Source organism: Prionailurus bengalensis, chromosome B3 (genome assembly GCF_016509475.1).
Source record: "Prionailurus bengalensis isolate Pbe53 chromosome B3, Fcat_Pben_1.1_paternal_pri, whole genome shotgun sequence".
Taxonomy (NCBI): Eukaryota; Metazoa; Chordata; class Mammalia; order Carnivora; family Felidae; genus Prionailurus; species Prionailurus bengalensis.
The window spans coordinates 108,730,955-108,754,137 of NC_057355.1; the positions used below are offsets into that span (position 1 = coordinate 108,730,955).

The window sequence follows — 23,183 nt, forward strand, 5'->3', positions numbered from 1 at the left end:
AACTCAGATGATGAGTTAGGGTATAATAACTCTTAATGCAAGTTGATAGTGTTCAGATGCCGTTCTGTAGAAGGGACTACATATCCCGGTATCACCATCTTATCTAATGCTTACTTAAAATCTGCCCAGGTGTGTTCGATTTGGTGGCATATATGCTAAAATTGGAACGATATGGAGGAGATTAGCATGGCCCCTGTGCAAGGATAACATGCAAATCCGTGAAGTCTTTCATATTTTTTGTATGATTCCTTTCACAGTTCATATGAAAGTTCCTTTTATAGTTCATAGTTTCATGTCCATCATAGGGAAAGCAATGGAAACAGAGAGTAGATGAGTGGTTGTCTAGGCCTGATGGAAGTGATTGCCTTTATGGGTGATGCAAGTGTTCCAAAACTTGTGGTGATTGTTTCGGAATTGGAAAAAAAAAAATCCACCAGGTAACAATACCTGGAGCAGTTCTTTATAACAGAGGACTTGAGGAAGGATTCACTGACACAGACTGAAGCTTATCTCTGGGAGAGAACCATCAGGATTTTATTAATATATTAATAAGTGATGATTCAGTAGTACTCTAGTATTTCCTGCTGGCCCCTCGGTGAGGACACTGTGGGAACATTCATCCAGGATGCAAAGAGAACAGTTTCATAGTTCTGCTCCAGTGCACCTGTGACAGGTCATGTCTTGTTCCACGCCTCTGCCTCAGGTGTTGCGGGGCCCCCGTTGGAGGCCTCTGATTCCTCCATTCTTGGTCGTTGCCTCTGGGAATGCTCGTAGGTCACTCTAAATCCAGTCTTTATGGGCCTTCTCTCTAATATGCAGAATATTGGCTGCGTGCTGGCTGTGTCTGTTTGGACCATGAACTGCTCATGGACTGAAATGGGCCCATAGACCAGCTTTGTTTTGCGTGTGGCCTAGTATAATGTTTTTGAAGTTTCCCCCTGTGAACTCTTCAGACAGGGCAGGGATCTCCAGAGCACTGCCTTAGCCAGCACCTGTTGTTGTCTGAATTCCCTCTGACGTCACACCTCCCCGTCTCCATCTCTCACGTTGTATCTGAGCATTTGTTCAGTGTGTTTATTCAGCGCTGTATGGTAGCTATGGGGGCACTTTTAATCGTCTTTTAAGGGGAAGGATCACTTCTTTGCTGGAGTCAACTGAAAAACACTTTGGCTTTGCTGAATACGATAAAGGTTCCTCTCTTGGCACGCCAACCTACCCAGAGGATCTCCCACTTACAGCTTGGGGTGATGCAGAGTTTCACTGTTCCGAGGAGTTTGGGGGAAGAGTAAAGAGAGAAATCCTTGTTTTGTTTTATAATCCAGGAGATAAGTCAGGCTTTATTTCTTATTTTTATTTATTTTTTATTTACATTTTGTTATTTTTTAAATTTACATCCAGATTAGTTAGCATCTAGTGCAGCAATGATTTCAGGAGTAGATTCCTTAGTGCCCCTTACCCATTTAGCCCATCCCCCCTCCCACAACCCCTCCAGTAACCCTCTATTTGTTTTCCATATTTAAGAGTCTCTTATGTTTTGTCCCCCTCCCTGTTTTTATATTATTTTTGTTTCCCTTCCCTTATGTTCATCTGTTTTGTCTCTTAAAGTCCTCATGTGAGTGAATTCATATGATTTTTGTCTTTCTTTGATTAATTTCACTTAGCATAATACCCTCCAGTTCCATCCACATAGTGGCAAATGACAAGATTTCTTTCTTTTTGATTGTCGAGTAATACTCCAGTGTGTGTGTGTGTGTGTGTGTGTGTGTGTGTGTGTGTTTATACATACCACATCTTCTTTATCTATTCATCCATTGATGGACATTTGGGCTCTTTCCATACTTTGGCTATTGTTGATAGTGCTGCTATAAATATTGGGGTGCATATGCCCCTTTAAAACAGCACACCTGTATCCCTTGGATAAATACCTGATAGTGCAATTGCTGGGTTGTAGGGTAGTTCTATTTTTAGTCTTTTGAGGAACCTCCATACTGTTTTCTAGAGTGGCTGCACCAGTTTGCATTCCCACCAGCCGTGCAAAAGAGATCCTCTTTCTCCACATCCTCGCCGACATCTGTTGTTGCCGGAGTTGTTAATGTTAGCCATTCTAAGTCAGGTTTTTTAGATAGTAGGTCACTTTTAGTGATTCCTTCAGCTTCATGAATGCCCCAAAACTTATTTTCTGGTGTTAGTGTTAATTCTTTCCTTAATAGACCCTTACAGACAGAATGCCCTGGGAAATCCTATCGAGGATCTCTTACTGTGTTTGAGATTAGAGGTGGGTGGTGGAAGGGCATCAGCTTCAGATGAGAGGGACCGGCTCTGCTCCCTGTACTTCCTAGCTGTGTGGCCTTGAGCAATGGTTGCCTTACATGAAAAACATGGGGCTAGTGGCATCTATCCCCAGGGTGTTGTGCATAAGCAAGCATGCACACACCCACAAAGGGCTGCATTAGGACCTGATGCAGATTATGTACCCACCCATTTTGGAAGGAAATCCATACCCAAGTTACTCCACATACTTGGTGGAAGTCATCTAAAAGGCACCAAGAAAAGTCTGATGACATAAGTCTCCTTTCTTGGACATTGTTTCAAATCCTAGACAAACACTGAGCTTGGCACGTGTGTCAGATTCTGGGAGGGTGCAAAGTACATCCTGGTGTGTGTGTCAGCGGGCCTTCAGTAGGAGTTACCATAGTCAGTGAAGCTGTGAGTGGGAGAGAAGTTGTGGAAGGATGGCTACCTGTGAGGGGAGCATTACTTTGCCAGTTTCCTGCTGGCTGGGCCCTCGGGAACATATGTTGCCCCTATTCCTAAATTTTCCCATTAGAGCCAATGCTACCCTTAGCCCTAAGTCACTCCTTGAGGATCTAGATAATGTCTAGATTGATGCCGCTGGCATTTCCTTGTCAGGACTGATTGTGTCATGGATTGTGTGGTGTGTGTGTGTGTGTGTGTGTATAGACCAGCCCTATTCATGAGCAGCCCCACTGCCATGGGTGCTTTATAGGAATGTTGATAGGACAACAGATAGGGATTAGAGGTCTATTCTCCTGTCTAGCATGACCAAGGGAGCAGTGGACCCAGGCATTTCCTCTTTGGGATCATATTGAAAACCAGACTCTGTGGTTGGTTAGTTCTTTAAGCACAGATGCACAATTGCAATGAGTGCTTTCTTCCAGTAGCTATGTTAAGATGAATGAGTTAATGTTTTCAAGACATTTCTAGGTCCCAGAAAGAAGGTGTGTTTTAAAGGCAGATTGTATAAACTATTGGCTGTTAATCTCTTACCTCTAGAGGATCCAATATTAAATGCCAGGGCAGACATTGTAAATTGTCAGGCAGGATTGGCCCCTCTTCTCCACCTTTTTCCCCAGTACCAGGATTTTGTTAGGTCTGGTCACCAGCCTGACCCAAGTGCTGCCCATCAACTTGGAAAAGCCCTGGGTGTTTACTTTGTTGTTTATAAAAAAATTGCAGTTGGTTCACTCCATGTGGATATTTTTATAGTATTGGCCTCTCCCCAAATATTTGCCTTAGTTTATTAAATTACTTTCTCATTTATGAGTTGAAGTGTGTGTTGACTTTCATGGTTTTAATTGTACAGGCTTGGTTGTCTTTGTACTTCCAGATGGTGTCTCTTGTTTGAGTCCATAAACGGGGTTTGTTTGCTTGCTGGCTTGTTCAGGGCTTAACCACCACCCAATTCCTTCTTAAGTTAAAGATGGTGTTGTTATCTTCACGTGAAAATCCATTTTAAATGTACAACTTAATTACTAATTAAAATAGCTCCTGTGCATTTTGGAGGCAAAACTGCAATTTTGTTGCATGTGAAGGAAGAACATGCACTGAAAAAGGATGAACTTTTGTGTGGATTGTAGGTAGAATATTATGAATCCAAAGGACTGAAGGTAGGCTCAGCTGTTTCTGGGAAACCTGATGGGTATCCCCAAGGTACAAGTAAAACCTTGGTTTGTGAGCATAATTCATTCCGGAAACATTCTTGTAATCTAAAGCACTCATATATCAAAGTGAACTTCAAGAACCATTGGCTCAGTTGTGCTCATGTTCAGCATCACATACTACTCATATTGCAAGACTGCTCATTTATCAAGTTAGCGTTTATTAGAAATATTAGAAATATTCCTTTAAGGAATAGAGGGGGAGGGTCTGCTGCCTATAAAGGCAAACAGAGTCAAGATCTGGGTGTTTTTTCCTACTTCTAGCATCATTTCTGGCCCATGGAGTATAATGATGGAGGCTCTTGTGGCTAAATTGCTCCTTCTTCATCCCCCTCATATTCTCGGATGCTCCCTCTTCCCCTCTGTCAGGGGAAGACCAGTGGGCTTCCTGAATTGAGGAGATAGATCTGAATCCAGGAAGAGTATGGCAGCTGGAGGACTCAGGATAGAACACCAGGAAGGAGACAGTTACCCAGAAAGCGAGAACTCCAGAGAAATACAAAGTGTCCCCCTTGAGGATTCACTTGAGTGCTGATCAGTATGTAGGAACTACCTGAGGCCAGGGAAAGAGCCATCTGAAGGATCAGAAAGAACTGTTCTGGTGCTTGCTCAGGGCCAGGAATAGTGCCTGTTCCTACTAGCCAGACTATAAAACCTCAGGATTCATGGAGCATTGGGTTGAGTACATGGAAGGGTCTTGGCTGCCTAGACTCAGCACTGTTCTGGCTCACCTAGCAAATCTAAAAAGCAAGATCTGATAGGATCAGACTATTTCCAAGAAACTTTACTGTGTCCTCAAACAAAGCTCAAGAATATTTATATGATACAAAACTATCCAGTACTCAACAGGTGGAATCCACAATGTTTGGCATTCAGTCAAAAATTCCCAGGCATGCAAAGAAGCAAGAAAATACAACCTGTAATGGGAGATAAATCAGTCCATTGAAAGGAACCCAGAACTAACACAGATCTTAGAATCAGCAGACAAGACATTAAAACAGTTGTGATAATGATCCCATATGTTCAAAAGTTAAATACAGAGATGAAAGGTTAAAAAAAGGAAACAAATTGGATCTCAAACATTATGTTTCTTTTAATCAATCCTTACATTACTTCCTTATGTTTCTAATCCTTATGTTACTTCCACCAAATCCACATGACCCAAACCTGGTCCCTACTAATGTATCCAATTCCTTAGCTCCTGCTGGTCCACTTGGTGTTCTCTTGAGCCCAGACTCCAGGGTCATTACTGCAGTACTAACTCATGATGCCTAAGAGTTAGCTGATCCTTTAATCCTCCTTCATGCTTGCCATGACCATGCCAGACCTGCACAGTCATCCTACAGTCCTGGTCCTGGTACAAAGAATGCTGCTGGATCCACTGGTGTAGGACTTCTCGGTGTACCCAGAAAAAAATCCTAGTTTGCTTCTTGTGGGTTTTTCACGGACTCCAAGACCCTCATATCTGTAAGCCCTTCTTTTTTTTCTTTTTCTTTTTCCTTTTATTTTATTTATTTATTTTTGTCTTCAAAATTCTGATTCTATACTCTGCTGAGAAAAATCCGGCAGTGACTTGCATCTGTGTATATGCATTGTCCCTCAGTCTGGCCATCTCCTGTCTGCCTTTCTGCTGGCTGCCAAGGAAACCTTTCTTCTCACAGAGGCTATACCCTTTACCTGGGCAGATCCAGCCTCTCTGCCCTCTTGCCATATTCTTCCTCACTTGTCTGACTACACCTTGTGGGGTCCCTTATTCTCCCTTGGTTGCTTCTCCTTTGTTGATGTTGATGGAGAAAAATTCTTCGTTTGATCCTTGGCTACTATCCTATTTCTTTCCTCCTTGTATAGCCAAGTATCTTTACAAATCCTCTATACTCCTCACACTCCTTTTCTTCTCATTCTCTAGTTCTCTCTTGTTCAGATGCCTCCTGATTACAAAATGTGCAGTCCTTTCTTAGCAATCTTCCACTGTGACCTTGCTGCTGTATTTGGTTCTGCTTACTCTTCTTCTGAGAGCTTACATCACTCCTATGAATCTGTGTCCTTTATTCTGAGTGGTGGTCCTCCACACCTACAGCTCCTTCTCCCACTCCCTTCAATGACAACTCAACCTTCATCATGCTTTTCAGGACCCCCATTTACCCTGTGCCTTGATTCCTGTGGAATCGAGAAAATCACATCAGGTGTGACCTCCCTGACACATGTGAGACAGATCTGGGCTGCAGACATAGAGGCAGGGATAGAGAGCAACAGGCTGAGTGAAATCTCCAGATGAAAACAGTTCCCCATGTTTAAAAAATTTTTAAGTAAAGCTTTATGCACATGGTGGGGCTTGAACTCATCACCCTGAGATCAAGAGTCACCTGCTCTACCAACTGAGCCAACCAGGTGCCCCCCAAAAAGATCCCCAGGGATGTGAGTGAGGACTACATCCTGCTCCTGACCTTATCTACACTCCCACCCATTCTCATTCTTTAGCCTCTATCCCAGAGGACCTGTGCTCCTTCAGGGACTTTGCTTCCCTACCTCTAACTTCTCCATTTCCCTTACTCTTGGTTGCTTTCCCCAACCTGTGAACGTGCTAAGCCTCCTCACCCTAAATGTCCTCTAGCACTTCCATGGGCAATTCCAATTCACGTCCTCTTTTTCATCCAAATGTCTTGAGAGTGTAGTCTGTGTACATTGTCTCCACTTCTTTGCCTTCTGTTTTCTCCTCCAGCTACTACTGAAGCTCTCTGGCATCCTTCACCATCATCTACTCAATTAGCTCTTGATGAAGTATCAAGGACATCTGTGTTGCCAGGTCAGGTCAGCAGCTTTCGGTTCTCATCTTACTGGAGAGCTCTATTGCATGTGATGATGCTTACACTTCTTCCATTTCAGGGCCCTACACTTTTTGACTTCTACAACTCTGAAGTCTTCTGATCATCTCTGCACCACCCTGACTCTTCTTTCTTTGTATTTTTGGACTTCTCTCCCTCCCCCTCCAGTTTATATTCTCCAGGGTCAGTGCTCAGCCCATGGCTGTTCTCATGCACATCCCTTGGGATCTGTTTTCATCTGGGGATTTCACTCTGCCTGTTGCTCTCTCCCCCTGCTTCTATGTCTGCATCCCAGATCTCTCTAATGAAGGCCAGCTACCATTGCCCAGTCACATGCTGGACATTCCTACCTGAGCTCTCACTCATTCTTTGAATTAGCAACCATGCATCTTCTATTCCCATGTTTTGTTGAATATGAAATGTTGAATATGATGAAAAAAAAACCATTCCCCCTCAGCAGGGTGCTGTACTATTCTAATCCTTCTCCCATTTCTTTGTCCTTCCTTTGTGTGCTTAACAGGCCTCCATTCCTCATTCTCGATCTTAAAAGTGGGGGCACCAGGGTGACTCAGTCAGATAAGCATCCAACTCTTGTTTTCAGCTCAGGTCATGATCTCGGTTTGTGGGATTGAGCCGGGTGTGGAGCCTGCTTGGGATTCTCTCTCTCCCTCTCTTTCTGGCCCTCCCCCACACTGGCATGCGTGCATGCATACACATCCTCTCAAAATAAATAAACATTAGGGGCGCCTGGGTGGCTCAGTCGGTTAAGCGTCCGACTTCGGTTCAGGTCATGATCTCGTGGTCCGTGGGTTCGAGCCCCGCGTTGGGCTCTGTGCTGACAGCTCAGAGCCTGGAGCCTGTTTCAGATTCTGTGTCTCCCTCTTTCTCTGACCCTCCCAGTTCATGCTCTCTCTCTGTCTCAAAAATAAATAAATGTTAAAAAAAAAATTTTTTTAAATAAATAAATAAACGTTAAAAAAAATGGACACCCATCCTCATAAGGTCTTTCCTCTTTGGGGAGACTGTCAGTTTTTACCTTTCGCCTCATTTCTTCCCATGAACTCTGGTTCTATGGTATCTTTCAAACACCTACAACTCAGACCCCGGTCATCATCGTCCTTGCCAGTCAATCGCTTCTGCTTCCTCCATTTCTGTCATCGCTGCCTCTGTTCTCCTGGACACCCAAGCCTGAAACCCACTTATTTCCTCTACCTACATGTTTTGTCTCTCCAACCAAAGCAAAGGCAGTTTGAAGTTTGCGTTCTGTTGTGTAGCCTGAACTCCACCGGCTCACCATGCTGATATATGAAGCTTTAGTGAAGCAAAGAGAAGGTAGAAGAAGTGGTTCCTACCGTTTCCCATTTTAACACGCATCTGCAGAACCTCCGCCCTTTTCAACTTTGACATTTAAGTAGTTATGTCAGAAATGATATTTTTGGATGAGATTTCCTCTAGACTTTTATTTTCAGCCAGGAAGAGAGCTACGGGACAGGATTAGCCATTCAAAGATGAGGATATAGAACCAGTTTAATGAGGCTTCTCATTGGGGATATTTTCAGGAATTCTATTAACAGTACTTACTTTAGATTATCCTATGTGAAATCTAATTTCCCTTTGGGTAGTGGATTCCTTTACACTACATTGGGCCAATTCTATAACTGTCCTTTACCTTCATTTTTTTTTTTTTTTTTTTTTTTGCTCTATTGAAGTACAGTTGACAAAACTGCAAGATATTTAAAACGTACATCATGGTGACTTGATACACACATACATTGTGGAAGGATTCCCACCACCTAGTTAATTAACACATCCATCACTGCCTTCAGGTTTTTTTTAAGTTCTCTGTAACTGTGGTAAAAGACACATAATATAAAAATTTACCATCTTAATCATTTTAAGTGTTCAGTTCGGTGGTATTTATTATATGTGCGTTGTCGTGCAACGACCACTACCATCCATCTCCACAACTCTTTCTGGAAGCTGAATAGAAGTTTTATAGAACTGAAACTCTATGCATTAAATAATAAATTCCCATTCCTTCCCCTGTAGCCCCTGGCAGCCACCCTTCTTTCTGTCTCTGTGACTCTGACTACCCTGAGTATCTGGTATGAGTGGAATCATACAGAATTGTCCTTTTGTGACTTGTTTCACTCAGCACGATGGCCTCAAGGCTCATCCATGTTATAGCAGGCGTCAGAACTTCCTTCCTTTTTAGGACTGAATAATAGTCCATTGTGTGTAAATACCACACTTCGTTTATCTATTTATCAGTTGATGGGCAAACTCCTATTACTGTTTTAGACTGAGTCCTGTTCATTTTGAAAACTTCGGTCATACACAGCTGAGACCTCCTTGGCTCACCTCCCCCAGGTTTGGCCCAGCTTCTTGGAGTGAAGAAGAGGGTGAAGTCTTTTTTTTGTTTGTTTGTTTGTTTGTTTTGAGGTATAATTGACAATATCACATGATATTAGTTTCAGATGTACAAGGTGATATGCTACAAGTAGATATTGTGAAATGATTACCATAGTAAGTCTAGTTAATGTCTGTTACCATATATAGCTACCAAAAAAAATTCTATTTTCTTGTGATAAAAAATTGTAAGGTCTACTCTCTCAGCAACTTTCTAATTTTTTTAAATGTTTTATTTATTTTTGAGAGAGAGTGCACAAGCATGAGCGGGGGAGGGGCAGAGAGAAAGGGAGACACAGAATCTGAAGCAGGCTCCAGGCTCCGAGCTGTCAGCACAGAGCCTGACACAGAGCTCGAACACATGAGCCGTGAGATCATGACCCGAGCCGAAGTTGGACGCTTAACCGACTGAGCCACCCAGGCGCCCCACCCTCAGCAACTTTCAAACACGCAAAACGGTATTAACTATAGTCGCTGTGCTGTGCTTGACAGTCCCATAACTTATTTATTTTGTAACCGGAAGTTTGTATCTTTTGACCCCCTTCGAGGACGGTGAAGTCTTGTCCTAAGATCTAGCATCCTCTCCCCTTCCTCTCCTTCCCTCCTCCCTGCCTGTCCCCCGAGAGTGATTTTCTTGGAGCCTGTCTCCTCAGCTTCAGGTTGGAGTCCTTTTCAGGTTCATTCTGACGTTGGGGGAGTGGTGCAGAACTGGTGTGTCGTGGGGTGGTGGTGGGGTAGCTGTCTCCAGAAAGCCCTGATGGGAGGGAGCCCTCAGAACTTAGATGATGGCTACTTAGTGTCTTTTGTCCTGGGCTGAAATTCTGGGATGAGAGGAAAAGTCCCACCTAGCATCCCGCTACACTTAGAAAATCAAAGGGGACCTAGTTCTATACGACATTTATGAGGGCAGCCCACAGGCACTACAAAATTCTGTCTTTCTCCTGTCTTCCTCCTTTCAGTATTCTTCATACCTGAAAAGGAGGGGCTGGGGTCCAGTATAGGATGTGGATTAAAGCCCCCTCATTAATCACTGACAGCAACTTCAGTCTGTCAAGACAAGACTGGTCCTCGGAGTAAGACTTCTTTGAAAGAGCTTCCCTCTTATTGTCTGTACCCCAGACAGCTCTACCGAACAGAACCCCTATGAGCGTCTTCCTTTTGGCAATCTTTCCTGATCTCTCATTATCAGTTGAAACAAAAGAGCCTTATTTCTAGGGCTGTTGGTACAGCACAGTGGAGGAAACTCTTTAAATGGACTGGCTTAGTGGTTTCTAACCCTAGGTTGGTTATCAAGGCCTTTTCTGTATTTCCCGGAGTCTTGTGTATGTGTAGCTATTTGAACCATGTCTCTCGGGACTCCTAATATACTTAATGGCAAAATTCAATGCATTCAGGACAGTCTCTAATTGGGTATAAAAATTTGTTTCAGAAGTATCTAAACACTAGTTGCACACATGTTAGACATAGTTTGCATTCTGAGAGGTTGGTTGTGGAGTCCTCCTCCCTTCTAAGGGGCTCACCCCAGCAGTTCTGGACCCACAGCTTGGGAATGTCCCAGGACCCACTCTCCTTAAAAGGAAAATGAAAAAAAAAAAAAAAGCCTATAGTGTGATTAAATCTTTATCTTCTAAGACTTGATAATCTAAATGAAAGCGTCTGGGTTGAAAGTGTGTTTGTGTTTGCAGTTTATTGTGTGTGAGGGCTTTTTTGTGTGGATCCTTCTGAGGACTGATGAGGAAGCCACACCAGGGTTGTTTCTCTGCTGCAAGGGTTGAGGCAAGGTCATCCAACCCGCTGATTGCACTTGAAAAGGGAGAGTGTGTCTTTTGCCACCTCAAAGGGCAGCTGTTTATTGAATTTCCCCACCCTCCAATTGTTTTACATATGGAATAGTTCCTGGAGAAAGATCTAACATCTGCACAGGCCTATCCTGTTCCACGGCTGTGTTTACTGAAGCGAGTTCTGTACTCACATTCATACACTGCAAGCCGCACGTACAGCGTGAGGAAGGGTCCGGCCTGCTCTACAGTTTGGGGAGGACTTACTTGGGAGCATGTCCCATGGTTGACAGGTCAAGCTCATTCATCCATTCATCGAATATTAGGTTCCTGGTGTGCCAGGCGGTAGGACACAGGTTACCGTGATCAAGCTCCCAGCCTGGAGAGGAAGGTGGTCATGTAAACACAGTTCAGGATGGTGTGTTATGGTTAGTGCCCAAAGGCCCTGGGGCACCTCCTGGAAGAAGGCCTGATGGCTTTTGGAGAGAGAGAGAGAGAGAGATGGAAGATGGAGCAGGGCTTAGAGGGCCACACGCGATGTGTCATGTAGGTTCTGTCTTTATATCTGGAAGGATTAGCCTACGCGTGGGCTGTTAGTTTCATTTGCTGAGAGACACCTCAGAGACCCTCAGAGTAGCAGGAAGCCTTCATGATAGGGTAGACAGCTGTAGTTATCCCCTCAACCTGAGAATCAGAATTATTCCCTTGGTTGGCATCAAAAGGTGCCACTTAGTCCATGGGTTTTGCGTAGGAATTAGTAAATAGAGAGTTCACCAGCAATGACTGAGTGCTGCAGGACCAAGGACCGAACATTGGAGCCCAGGCCATTTTCCATCCTGGGAATTATGCTCTGCCCCTTCCTAAACTCCCATTGTGGTTTCACATGAAGAGGCCATTGTTCACTTTCCTTCCTAAAAGAAGCAATATATTTAACTTCTGGCTCTCTGCCTAACTGATGGAGACCTGATCTCTATGGAGCCAACACCCGTGGCTTCCCATCGGGACAAGCCCTCAGCCTCTGTCTGATCTTTCCTACTTTGGTTGAAGTTACTGTGATTCTACCCTGGCACAGAAGGAGGTTTGCATTAGGTCCTACTAGGTGGCTACAGCTCCTTGATTCCCACTCAGGGTTTAACAGAAAGAGAGACGGGGCCTTAGCTCTTTATAGCAGCTAGACCTATTACGGGAATTTAAAAGCCAGCGTCGGATGTGAAAATCTGTACTATCTGAGCACTTTGAAGCTCAATACAAAAGAGTCTTTATCATGTTGTTGAATAGTTTGGGTCCCGGCAGGTGTCCTAGGGCAGAAATTTTCAAACTTATTTTTAAGCAACAAAATACTTTTTTTTTCCCCAGATGAAATCTACAGAATCCAAATACTGCAGGGTTTTTTAACTGGCACAAATGACCTTTGGGGTTGGATAACTTTTGTTATGAGGGTGGTGCTGTGTACTGTAGGGCATTTAGCAGCATCCCTGGCCTCCACAATCCAGATGCCAGTAGCAAACCACCCCACCCCAGCTGTGATAGCCAAAAATGTCTCCAGACACTGCCGAATGTCCCTAGGGGCAAAATCACTCCTGGTTAAGAACCAATGCAATACAATATATAAAACTGATTTTTTCTTTTTGTTTTTGAGAAAGAAGGAACTGATTCTTTGGAAGGGAGATTAAACTCCTTTAGAACCTGCACAGGGTCCCTGGCCCTTACTGTGGGAGGAACTGGTGTAGAGCTCTGAGCCAAACAGGTGTCCCACCCCAGAGGGGTAGGTCATCATTTTTAAAGCCTGGAACACGGGAACTGGTTATCAGTAGAGAAAAAAAAACCCAAAAACTAAAATGAAAAACTAAAATTAGACAAATCCTATATTTTAAACCCAAATATACACTGAACTGCTTTATATATGTAAGTAGGCATACTTTGTTGGTGTACTTGGATGTGAGAATAAGGGAAGAGAGCTGAGTGTTGTCCACCTAACTCCTGGGATTTGGCTATTGCAGTTTGTCATGTTTTGCCACAGACTTGAGCCGAAAGCCTGTAGTTCTCAGTGGTGGAGCTCACCTTTGCTATGTGAACCCTAGCTTCTATGAGACTCTGCACAATTGGCTCAGCTCACGGAGGCCTGGAAAGGTAGGCTAGCACCTGCAGCCTCTTCTGGCCAGACTCCAGCCGAATCCCAGTTTGGACCACAGTCATTTCAAAGGCATTGGATGGACGTTTACATTACACATCTGCCCTTCATACTCAGGGATGCTAACGTGTGCTTCTGTATATACATGTGTGAGTGACCCTGCCTCTTCTCCGGAAAGCCCCATGTGCTCTCCTTTCCCCTGCTGCTCTTAGCACCGTTGTGGGGGGGGGGGGGGGGTGGTCACTGGGAGCTTGGCACGTGCCACTCGTACATTTTCCTCATGAACCCAGGCTGATGAAAGTGTTGCGGAAACCTGTCCCACAGGCAGACTCTGTACCCCAGGTATGTGGGCGTCAGTTAGTATAAAGAATTCACTCGCTGGTGAGTGAGTCACTCTCACCTGTGGGAAGATGCTCAGGGAGGGAGGGAGAGAACTGGCTGCCTAGAGGGCTCAGCTTTTGTTGGTCTAGCCAGCAAACTCACTCTAACCCCATGCCAGAGCTGGAGCCTAGCGTTAAGTCTCAGCGGAGAGCTTGTGCTTTACGTGAGGACCCGCCCCTTGTCCTTAGTGATCTGTTTGGCTGCTTGGCTTGCAACAGTCTCTTGGTGAGTAGAAAAATGTTTCATTTTCCCCAGAGATCACATGATTGCTACAGTTAGCCTTGGAAACAAAGGAGCAAACAGAACTTATTTTATCTATATGTCCATCTGTGGATCTCCAGCCCTTCTGAGAAACCCTGGGCTTCAGGAGCCCTGCAGAGGTTTGCTCCGAATTCCTGAAAGAGGCTGATAAGAGCCTGTTGCAACACCCTTCCATCCCCCCTCCTCTCTCCTTTACCTGCCTCTGTGGGCTGGAGAAAGGGAGCTCAGGGGGACCCGAGACCTCTTACTTACCTGGGTAAGGGACTCGAGGCTTTTCCCGAAGCACCCTCTTACTTGTAATGAGGAAGCTTGCTGTAAGAATATTTGGGAAAAAGAAAGGTTTCTCCTCTTGGCTTAAGGTTTTAAATCGGTTTGATTTACTTCAGTCTCTGGTGTGGATTACTGCCATCACATAAATACAGAAACCATTGAGCTGGAAATAGGTCCAACAAAGGTTACCACTGATATATATATATATCAATTTATACAAGACATTATCTAGTAGGTGGTTTTGTGAGTGACCCAGGGATATAATTGGTGTGTTTTGAAAAGGGAATGGTTTCCCAGAATGCTCTCTTACCCACAGTGTCCTGATAAATGGCTGCATTTCCTGATCTGTGCCCTTTTGCCACCTTTTATCATGAAAATATACAACCAATTTTAGGGATATGAAAACTAAACACTGTAAGATTGGTAGGTTAATAGCTAGGAGTTGCAGAAGATACTCTTACCTTTATACATTATGGTGTATGTTTTGTTTCTATATGTGTGTTCTCTATTTAATCATGACAAACCAGCCCTGGGACCTGGGTCTCTCCTGGCCTTATCTTGAGAGAACTTAGGCAATCTCATAACATTTCTCCTCTATATGAAACCTTTTAGTGCCTTCCTAAGATCTGTGAAAGTCCAGCCCCTTCTTCCCGTACAGGTTTGATAGTAACTTTCCTTTAAATTTTTTTTTCTTGATGTTTATTTATTATTGAGAGAGCATGAGCATGGGAGGGGCAGAGAGAGGAGACACGGAATCCGAAGCGGGCTTCAGGCTCTGAGCTGTCAGCACAGAGCCTGACGCGGGCCTCGAACCCACAAACCACGAGATCATGACCTGAGCCGAAGTCGGACACTCAACCGCGACTGAGCCACCCAGGCGCCCCAGTAACCTTCCTTTTAAATCTCATCTCCTACTAGTCATTCATACTCTCTGTAATTTAGCAAATAGTCAACTACTTGTAGGTACAGGAATCTGGCAAGCTCTTTTATACTTCTGTTTACTTTTTCACGTGAGCGTCATTTTATCCATCCATTCATTTATTGCTGTTTATATGCTGGACATGGGAGATACCCTAACCCCCCACCCCCACCCTGCACACACCCCTAGTTCACAGTCTAAACAGGTAAGTGTGAATCTACGTGATAAGACCTTTGGTGTTGATGCTGGGGTTTCTTTAAGGAGGACAGTCGAACCCTGACTTGAATAAGGTTCAGTAAAGCAAGTCCTGAAATCATTTTAGTTGGGGGCAGGGTGAGAGAGGAAGGAGAGGAGAGAGGAGGGCAGAGATTAGGGCAGCCGTGGACCCCAGGGCCAGGCGGGGATGGATGAGTGATGGGGTTTTGATGGGGGCAAGGCCAGCTGCAGGTGTGCTAGTTTGCCCTGAGCCCCGAATGCAGCCAGTGAATGCCTTTTAAGCAGGAGAGTGTCAGAATGTGAATGACTCACAGAGACTTCCCTTGGGCATTTCTTCTGCTGTTCAGGCTGTAGAGTCAGGTCGGGCATCACCTCTTCTGTGTGTGCTCTTGATTCCCCAGCACCATCTGGGCTTCCTCCCCCTAGACATGCAGACACAGAGATAGGGCAACTAATTGCGTTTGTATTTGAATTGTTTATTTGTGTGTCCTTCCTGCTGGGCCACTGGTTCTTAGAGTTTCAAGTGCAGATTCTTGGTCTCCAGATATTCCGATTTAGTGTAGAATAGAGTCTGCTATAAACGTTTGATTTAATAAGTGAATGAAGTTGCCCAAATTTAGGTATGAAAATAGTGTTTAAGCCTAAATTAAAGCTCACAAATGATTCCGACGCCAGGTCCTTTTAAAGATCACTACACCACAGGTGCCTCAATGAGACAGCCTTTGAGAAGCAGGCGATCCCACTGAACCATAGCATTCTAGACACCCTGAAATGGTAATAAGGGATCTTTAAGTTGTATTTTTATAATTTTCAGTTGCATGTTAGTGTCATGTGTAAGGATATCACTGATGGGTATAGATGCTCATTATGATAGATTCTGGGAGGATATAAAACTATAAAATCTTACTCTCTAAGAAATTTGTTCCACTTGAGAGAAAAGGCAAAAATATGTAGGCAATTGAATAACTGTGCAAGACTGCGAAGGCTGCATAGAGTGCTGCTTGTGGACGAGCATTAGAAATTTCCTTCTCCTTTGCAGGTCTACAGACAGCTTCGGGTGAGGAAGTACTTTTTTGAGGATTGGGTTTAGGAAGGTGAAAAGCCATTCCTGGTGAGGGGAGTGACCTGGGCAGAGTCTGGTAGGAGGAAGGGCCCTGAGTGGTGAAGATCCCTGTTTGACTAGAGCACAGGTTTGTGTCAGGGAGGCGTTGGTGGTTAACCTGGAAGGGAAGGTTGGTCTAGGCTCCAGAGGACTGGCCTTCAGTGAAAGGCTGGGGCTATACTAAGCTTGGGGATATGTGGCCATGTGGTACTTTTTAGTTCCAGGCAACTTCAGCTCTTTAAAAGTCTGTTGTCCTTATCTCTAACTCCATTCACCTTCTTAACCAAAGTCATGAATTTCTGAATCTAAGGTAATGACCCTGCACTCTTCTTTTTTGGAGAGCACTGATCACACCCCTGAGTTCCAGGTCAGTGGAAAACAGACCAAGATGCATCCTGGGACAGTTTCGTTTGGCTTTTTCACAGGGAAGAATGCTTTCTTGTCTCTGCCTGTTCCGTGTGCGTGTGCCCCCCACACACCGTCAAGCTGTCACTTTCCCTGTTGTGCAATGCATTTGCCAGTGCCTTCAATAAAAACATTAAAAAAAAAAAAATCAAGACTCTGATTTCCTTGTTTATTAATCTAAAACACCAGACACATGATCTAGAATAAGCTTTCAGTTCATAATGACCCTGTCATTGCTGAAGCCAGATTCGTAGCTCTTTCACAAGCCTGGGCAAACAGTCTCACTAAGAATGTTTTCATCAAAGGTGTCTCTTCTTAATAACCCTTTGATCCAGGGTAATTCCTTTATCATCTTAGATGGTAATTTGCCCCAAGGAATTCCAAGAGGCTTCCCATGAAGACTTGTTTTGTTTAGAGTTCGACACAAATACTGGAAGAAGAAAGCCTTTTAGTACTATTATTTATATAGTTTAAAGTAGAAAGCTAGAGCTTGTTTAAAAATAAGTTTTTCTGTTCAGTCATTTACCTGCAGTTATAGTATGAAGCTAAAGTACCCGTTCTTGTGTTCTCAGGGGAATTTTCTCGTACAGCTACAAGAAAATGTGGAAGGTTTTGTTTGTGGAAATTTGACTCTCATCTCTTATGCGTTATTGCTTCAGGAATGCACTTTACCAAAGTGGATTAGGGACAGTTTGTAATGCGGAAATATAGGTAGTCACAAAAGGAGGCCAGGCTCTCCTCTCTAAAATCCCCACCATGTTACCAGTCTACACCAGATGCTGAGAATCACTAAGCCTGTTTATTCTCTGATTTGAAGCTACAGCTGTTGGAGACCCTTACCAAAACAGGTTGTTTGAGAATTGATCCACTCTATTTCCACGAATAGAGCATTAACCTGGCGCATTAACACCCAAAATGTGTCACCTGTGTGAGTGAGTGGGTGCTCTTTTTTGGGGAAAGAGAAAATTTCTGTGTCTATTGATTACAGAAAATGTTCCCCACTGGTTTGATTCTGAGAGTCAATCATTGCCTATAAAAGTAGAAGAATTGTTTTGCTAGCTAGCCTAGTTCCCTAAATATCTCTTGAAAATACCCCTTTTTCGGATGAACCTTTCAATGACAATAGTTTTTGCTTTTCTGCACAGATGGTTTAAAGAATTCTGAATGCCATAGTTTACATCCCGCCCCCCCCCCCCACCTCCTTATCCGGAGTTCCACATTCAAGGCTAAAGGTTAAAAATAGTTCTTAAAGGACACAAAATTAAAGCAAGAGGGAATTGTCTCATAATTGTTATAGAGAAGTCCCATAGTTCTACAGTGAGTATACAGTTGATGTGGAGAATAGAGTGAACCATGAAAAGCTTCATTCCTTACAGATCAAGTGCAACAGGCTCCTATCTTCTCATTCGATACAAATACAAAACGGAGAAAAAGTAGACTCGAAGGCCAGACAGAGCACAGAGGCTCTTTAGACCTCTTTCATCAGTTACTACATCACATTAAGGAACTAATTGGTAAGCTTTTGGGCAGCCGCTCAAATAGAAACCTTTAGAACTATGGGGTGCCTGAGTGGCTCAGTTGGTTAGGCGTCCAGCTTCTGTTCAGGTCATGATCTTGCGGTCTGTGAGTTCGAGCCCCGTGTCGGACTCTGTGCCGACCGCTCAGAGCCTGGAGCCTGCTTTGGGTGCTCCCTCTCTCTCTGCCCCTCCCCACTTGTACTCTGTCTCGCTTTGTCTCTCAAAAATAAATGTTAAATTTTTTTTTTTTTTTAAAGAAACCTGTAGAGCTGAATCAGCACTCTATTTCTCAAGGGCAAATGGTGAAGGTTTATAAATGCTTCACAGGTAGAGGACCTGCTGGCATCCACTGTTTTTAATCTTGTGATCAAAGATGAATTTGAGGATTGTTTTTGTAATCCATACAACTATGGATGCTACTACTAAATGAGGAAGATGAGCAGTCACGCCCATTGATGATGTTTTCAGAGCCTCAGGGAATCCTGGAATATGTGTCTCTTGGACTTTGCTTTGCTTTGCTATTGACTGACTGATTGCAGTGGCAGTTGCTGAAATCAAATGTATTTCAGTTAATAAAGAACTTGACTGTGATGTTAACCAGACCCATTCTAGAGAGGCCAGGAAAAAAAAATCTCTGTGGTATGTGCTAGGAATTATAAAGGGAGATGAAGTAGAATCATTGTAATTTAGATTATTCTATTAAAATTCAAATTTAACTGTATTATCTTACTCAGCTAAAGATTATATAAAAAACCTGGCAAAAATATGATTTTCTATGTTTGTTTAGCCAGAGTATGCATGGAATTTTAAAACATAAGTCTGGATATTTCTCAACACCCCCTGCCCCACCAATACATATATATATATATAAAAGGTAAAAATGAACTGTAACCTTTCTGAAACCTTCTTTGTCTTATCCAGTTTGGACACGGTCTTGGTGAGAGTTCTCAGGTGAATCCCAGGAATTAATAGTAGAGGAATATATTTCTTAATAGGAAAAACAGTTGCTAACTTTTTTTTTTTAATGTTTATTTATTTACTCTTGGGAGAGACAGAGCACAAGTGGGAAAGGGAATGGGAAGAAGACACAGAATCTGAAGCAGGCTCCAGGCTCTGAGCTGTCAGCACAGAGCCGATGCAGGGCTCGAACCCACAAACTGCGAGTACATGACCTGGGCTGAAGTTGGACGCCTAACCGACTGAACCACCCAGGTGCCCCAACAGTTGCTAACTTCTTTCCAAAAATGAACAGCATATACCAGAAAGTTGTGGTACAAATGGAAGACAAACAATTCAACTTTTAAAAAATGGGCAAAGGAACTGAACATGTTTTCAAAAGAAGAAATAGCTAATGTCCAATAAGCATGTAAAAACATGCTCAATGTTTTTAGGCAATAGAAAAGTACAAATTTAAACCACAGTAAGATACCACTAAAATGGCTAAAATGGCAAAGACCAACCACCCTAAATGTTCATGAGACTGTGGAACACTCCAGCTTTTCCTATTATTGGTGGGATTGCAAAATGGTACAGCCGCTTTGAAAAATGGTCTGAGATCCTAATGAGCAAATAAGGATCTTAGAATGCTTTATCTCTACTCACCCTCCTCCTGGCTTAGGTACAATTGGTTGATACTTTAATGTTTTATTTATTTTTGAGAGAGAAAGAGCAAGCAAACAAGCAGGTGAGGTGCAGAGAGAGAGAGAGACAGAATCTGAAGCAGGCTCCAGGCTCCGAGCTGTCAGCACAGAGCCAATGAGGAGCTCGAACCCACAAACTGCGAGATCATGACCTGAGCTGAAGTCGGACACTTAACCAGGCGCCCCCAATTCGTTGATATTTTAGATGTATTTTTTATTTTTCTTTTGAAGCTCCATTAACTAGACATTATTACTTATTTCATCATTGTTTGTTTATATTTAGCTAAATGTGTATAATTTTTTTCCTCACCGTTTTCTTCTGTTGCTCAGACATTGCTTGGAGGATCATTTTTCTCCCGTTCAGAGTAAATCCTTTAGAAGTTTATTTAGTGAAGGTATTTGATGATGAGCTATCTCAGCACTCTTGAAACATCGTTCTTTTGCCCTCATTCTTGAAAACTACTTTCACTGGTAACATATTCTTAAGAGTTATAAAAAAACTTCACTGTGCATTTAGCTCGGCTTTTTCCATTTGCAGAGAAGGCCTGCCACTGGGCACAGAAGGAATAATGACTGTTCCAGGGTCCCTGCTTCCAGTGACAAAGTGTGATTTCTTAGCCTGATACTGGAGATGCCCACTGTTGTGCTACATTTGTGTCCACTCCAGGGTCACATCGTCTGGCCTGCTACTCACTAGGAGTCTGTTGTGTTACAGAAGGTGGTTTTCTCATTGCTTCCCAACACCCATATACATGGGCTTGTCATTCTTCCCAGACAAAAAGTCCTCTCCTAATGTCTCTACTTGGTTTGAGCTCCACTCTTCTGTTAAGGCCTAAATTGAATGCCATCTCTGCTTTGGAGCCTTCCCTGACCACCCCAGCCCTCAAGTATCTTTTCCTACCCTTTGCTTCCCTAATACCCGGACATAGCACTTAGCCTTGGTGCCTTTCATCTATGTGTCGCTCGTTTCTCCAACTAGAATGTAAATCCATCTAGATCAGTGGTCTCCAAACTTTTTTTGATCACGTGGATGTCAGAGCTCCGCATGCCCTCCAAATATATGTATATTTTCTTTTTCTTTTTTTAATTTATTGTCAAGTTAGCTAACATACAGTGTAGTCTTGGCTTTAGGAGTAGATTCCCGTGATTCATCACTGACATTATGTTTCTTCATAAAGTTTACATATATATAATACTGTGTATGTTATAAATACTATAAAGGATTACAGAATTGAAATGAAGAGTATGAGAAACACACAAATGGGAGTTCCAGTAGTTTCTTCCTGTACCTCAGCATAGCAACTCAAGAACCTTTGTGAAGTACTCTTACCCCTACGGCTTGGTGTTCTTGGCCCTAGTAAATAGTAGACAATTTGCTAAGTATTTGATGATGATGAGGCACCTACTAGGAGTTAGAGTAACCAAGTCAGAAGGTGAATATTAGGAGTTCCTTGAACCTTATGTTCTTTTAACTCTGGACATTGTACATATGGCTGCTTCTTTTTGCAACATTTGTCCCCATTTTTCCTGATTCACCTCTTCTTCACTTGTTCTGAAGTTATAGCTTTATTGTGCTTCTTAAGAAAGGTCATCTCTGATTCTCCCACATCTGGGTAAGATTCCTGCCCACGCACACTCCCATGGAGATTTGTGCTATGCATAGTAACAGTTGTTTACAATCTTCCTCCAATGTTAGACTTTCAGTTGAAGATACTACTATACCTTGTTCACCATTGTACCCCTACCTCCCATCACGGCGTCCAGCACTTAATAAAGGTTCAAGACCTGTTGGGTGCATAAGCATATGATAGAAAAAGAAGAAAGAAGTTGAGTGTTCCTAGAGCTTAGGACTAACGTCATTGCAAAAGATAGCCTGCTATTTAACATCCACAATGGAGCAGAATGCCACCTTGTCCCCAAAGTGATTTGTGAATGAAAGACAGCTGAGGGTCGAAAAGCCCTGTTCACTCATTTTTTGGTGGGAACCCTAGCAGTTTGTTGAACTATTGTGTGTTTAAACTGTAAATAAACATTTACTAGATGATAAATGGCTGAATTAAAACAAATATCTAGACTTTTGTTGGTGTGGCAGGTGAGCTGATACTAAATACTCCAGAAGATAGAGGCATTTGTCACACCTTAGCCTGATATTTGAAGTATTCTTTTTTTTTAAATATATTTGAAAAAAAAATTTTTTTAATGCTTGTTTATTTTTGAGAGAGGGAGACAGGAAGGGGGGAGGGGCAGAGAGAGAGGCAGACACAGAATCTGAAGCAGGCTCCAGGTTCTGAGCGGTCAGGACAGAGCCCAACGCGGGGCTTGAACTCTCGGACCACAAGATCATGATCTGAGCTGAAGTTGTATGCTTAATCAACTGAGCCACCCAGGCACCCCGGAAGTGTTCTTACATACCTCTCTGACTTTCCTAGAAAACTATGAACTCTTATTCACAATGTAGACTGGGTTATTAATCGTAGTCAATAAAGAACTCTTTGAGTGGGTTTTTTATTTTGTTTCCCTCTAATTTAAGGCACAATATAATCATCAAAAAGCAAACAAATAAAAAAGCCAACCTAGTAGCCAAGATATACACTTGTAAATTGCTAGCCTCTGACAGGAAGTGACCATATGATAGAAATGACATTTGATTAAGGCAGCTGTCTCCTTGCCTTTTTTTTTTTTTTTAAATGATCATAAAAAGCTGGCTGAGGTTCAAAGCCCTGGTGTTAGTGTTGCAGGAAATTGGGTTATGTGATAAAGGTATTTCACCTTTAGTCCTGGATTTGGAATTAGTCTGTGTATAATGAGCAATGGCACAGTGGTTTTAAAAATCATGTTGAGTCAGCAGCATGAGGGAGGTAGCATTGCTCTCATTCCAGCCATGTAGTTAGAGAAGGAAATGATTAGGCCTCATATTCCTCCTGGCTAATATCCTGTAAGGCTTTTCTAAAATCATAAAACCAGAACTTGAGGGCTTAGAAGAGACCTCAGAAATCTACTCGTGCAAAAGAGGGGAAAAAATTGAAAGGGAAACGGAATAAACCAAGCTATGGGGCAGGACTCTTTTTAGTTCTCAGCAGGAAACACATGTTTATCTGGAAAAGATTTTGGGTGGACAGGTTGTTTGTATAAGAATTTTTGTGTGCGTGAGGAAGGAAGACCAACCTGAGCTTAGAGGCAGGGGTGGGGGTGGAGAAAGCTGTCCCTATGCTTCAAGTGAATGAGAAAAAATGTAGAGATTTCAACCAGGGAAACCCTACTTTCACAGGGATTATCTGCTAATGCTGTTAGCTTATTTTTAAGTTTGTTGTGATGTATATTCGTTTTTATAAGATAGAATGACCAAATGGTAATGTTAGTATTAATTACTATA

At 43.0% G+C, this 23,183-nt stretch overlaps 1 protein-coding gene and 1 non-coding gene across 2 annotated transcripts in view; both read left to right on the plus strand.

Annotated features, from left to right (window-relative positions):
• The window catches only part of PRKCH (protein kinase C eta), a 232,392-nt gene that overhangs the window by 84,267 nt on the left and 124,942 nt on the right, over nt 1-23,183 (plus strand).
• On the plus strand, nt 132-238 carry LOC122469690. The gene has a single exon (XR_006293585.1). It is a non-coding gene; the product is annotated as a U6 spliceosomal RNA (small nuclear RNA).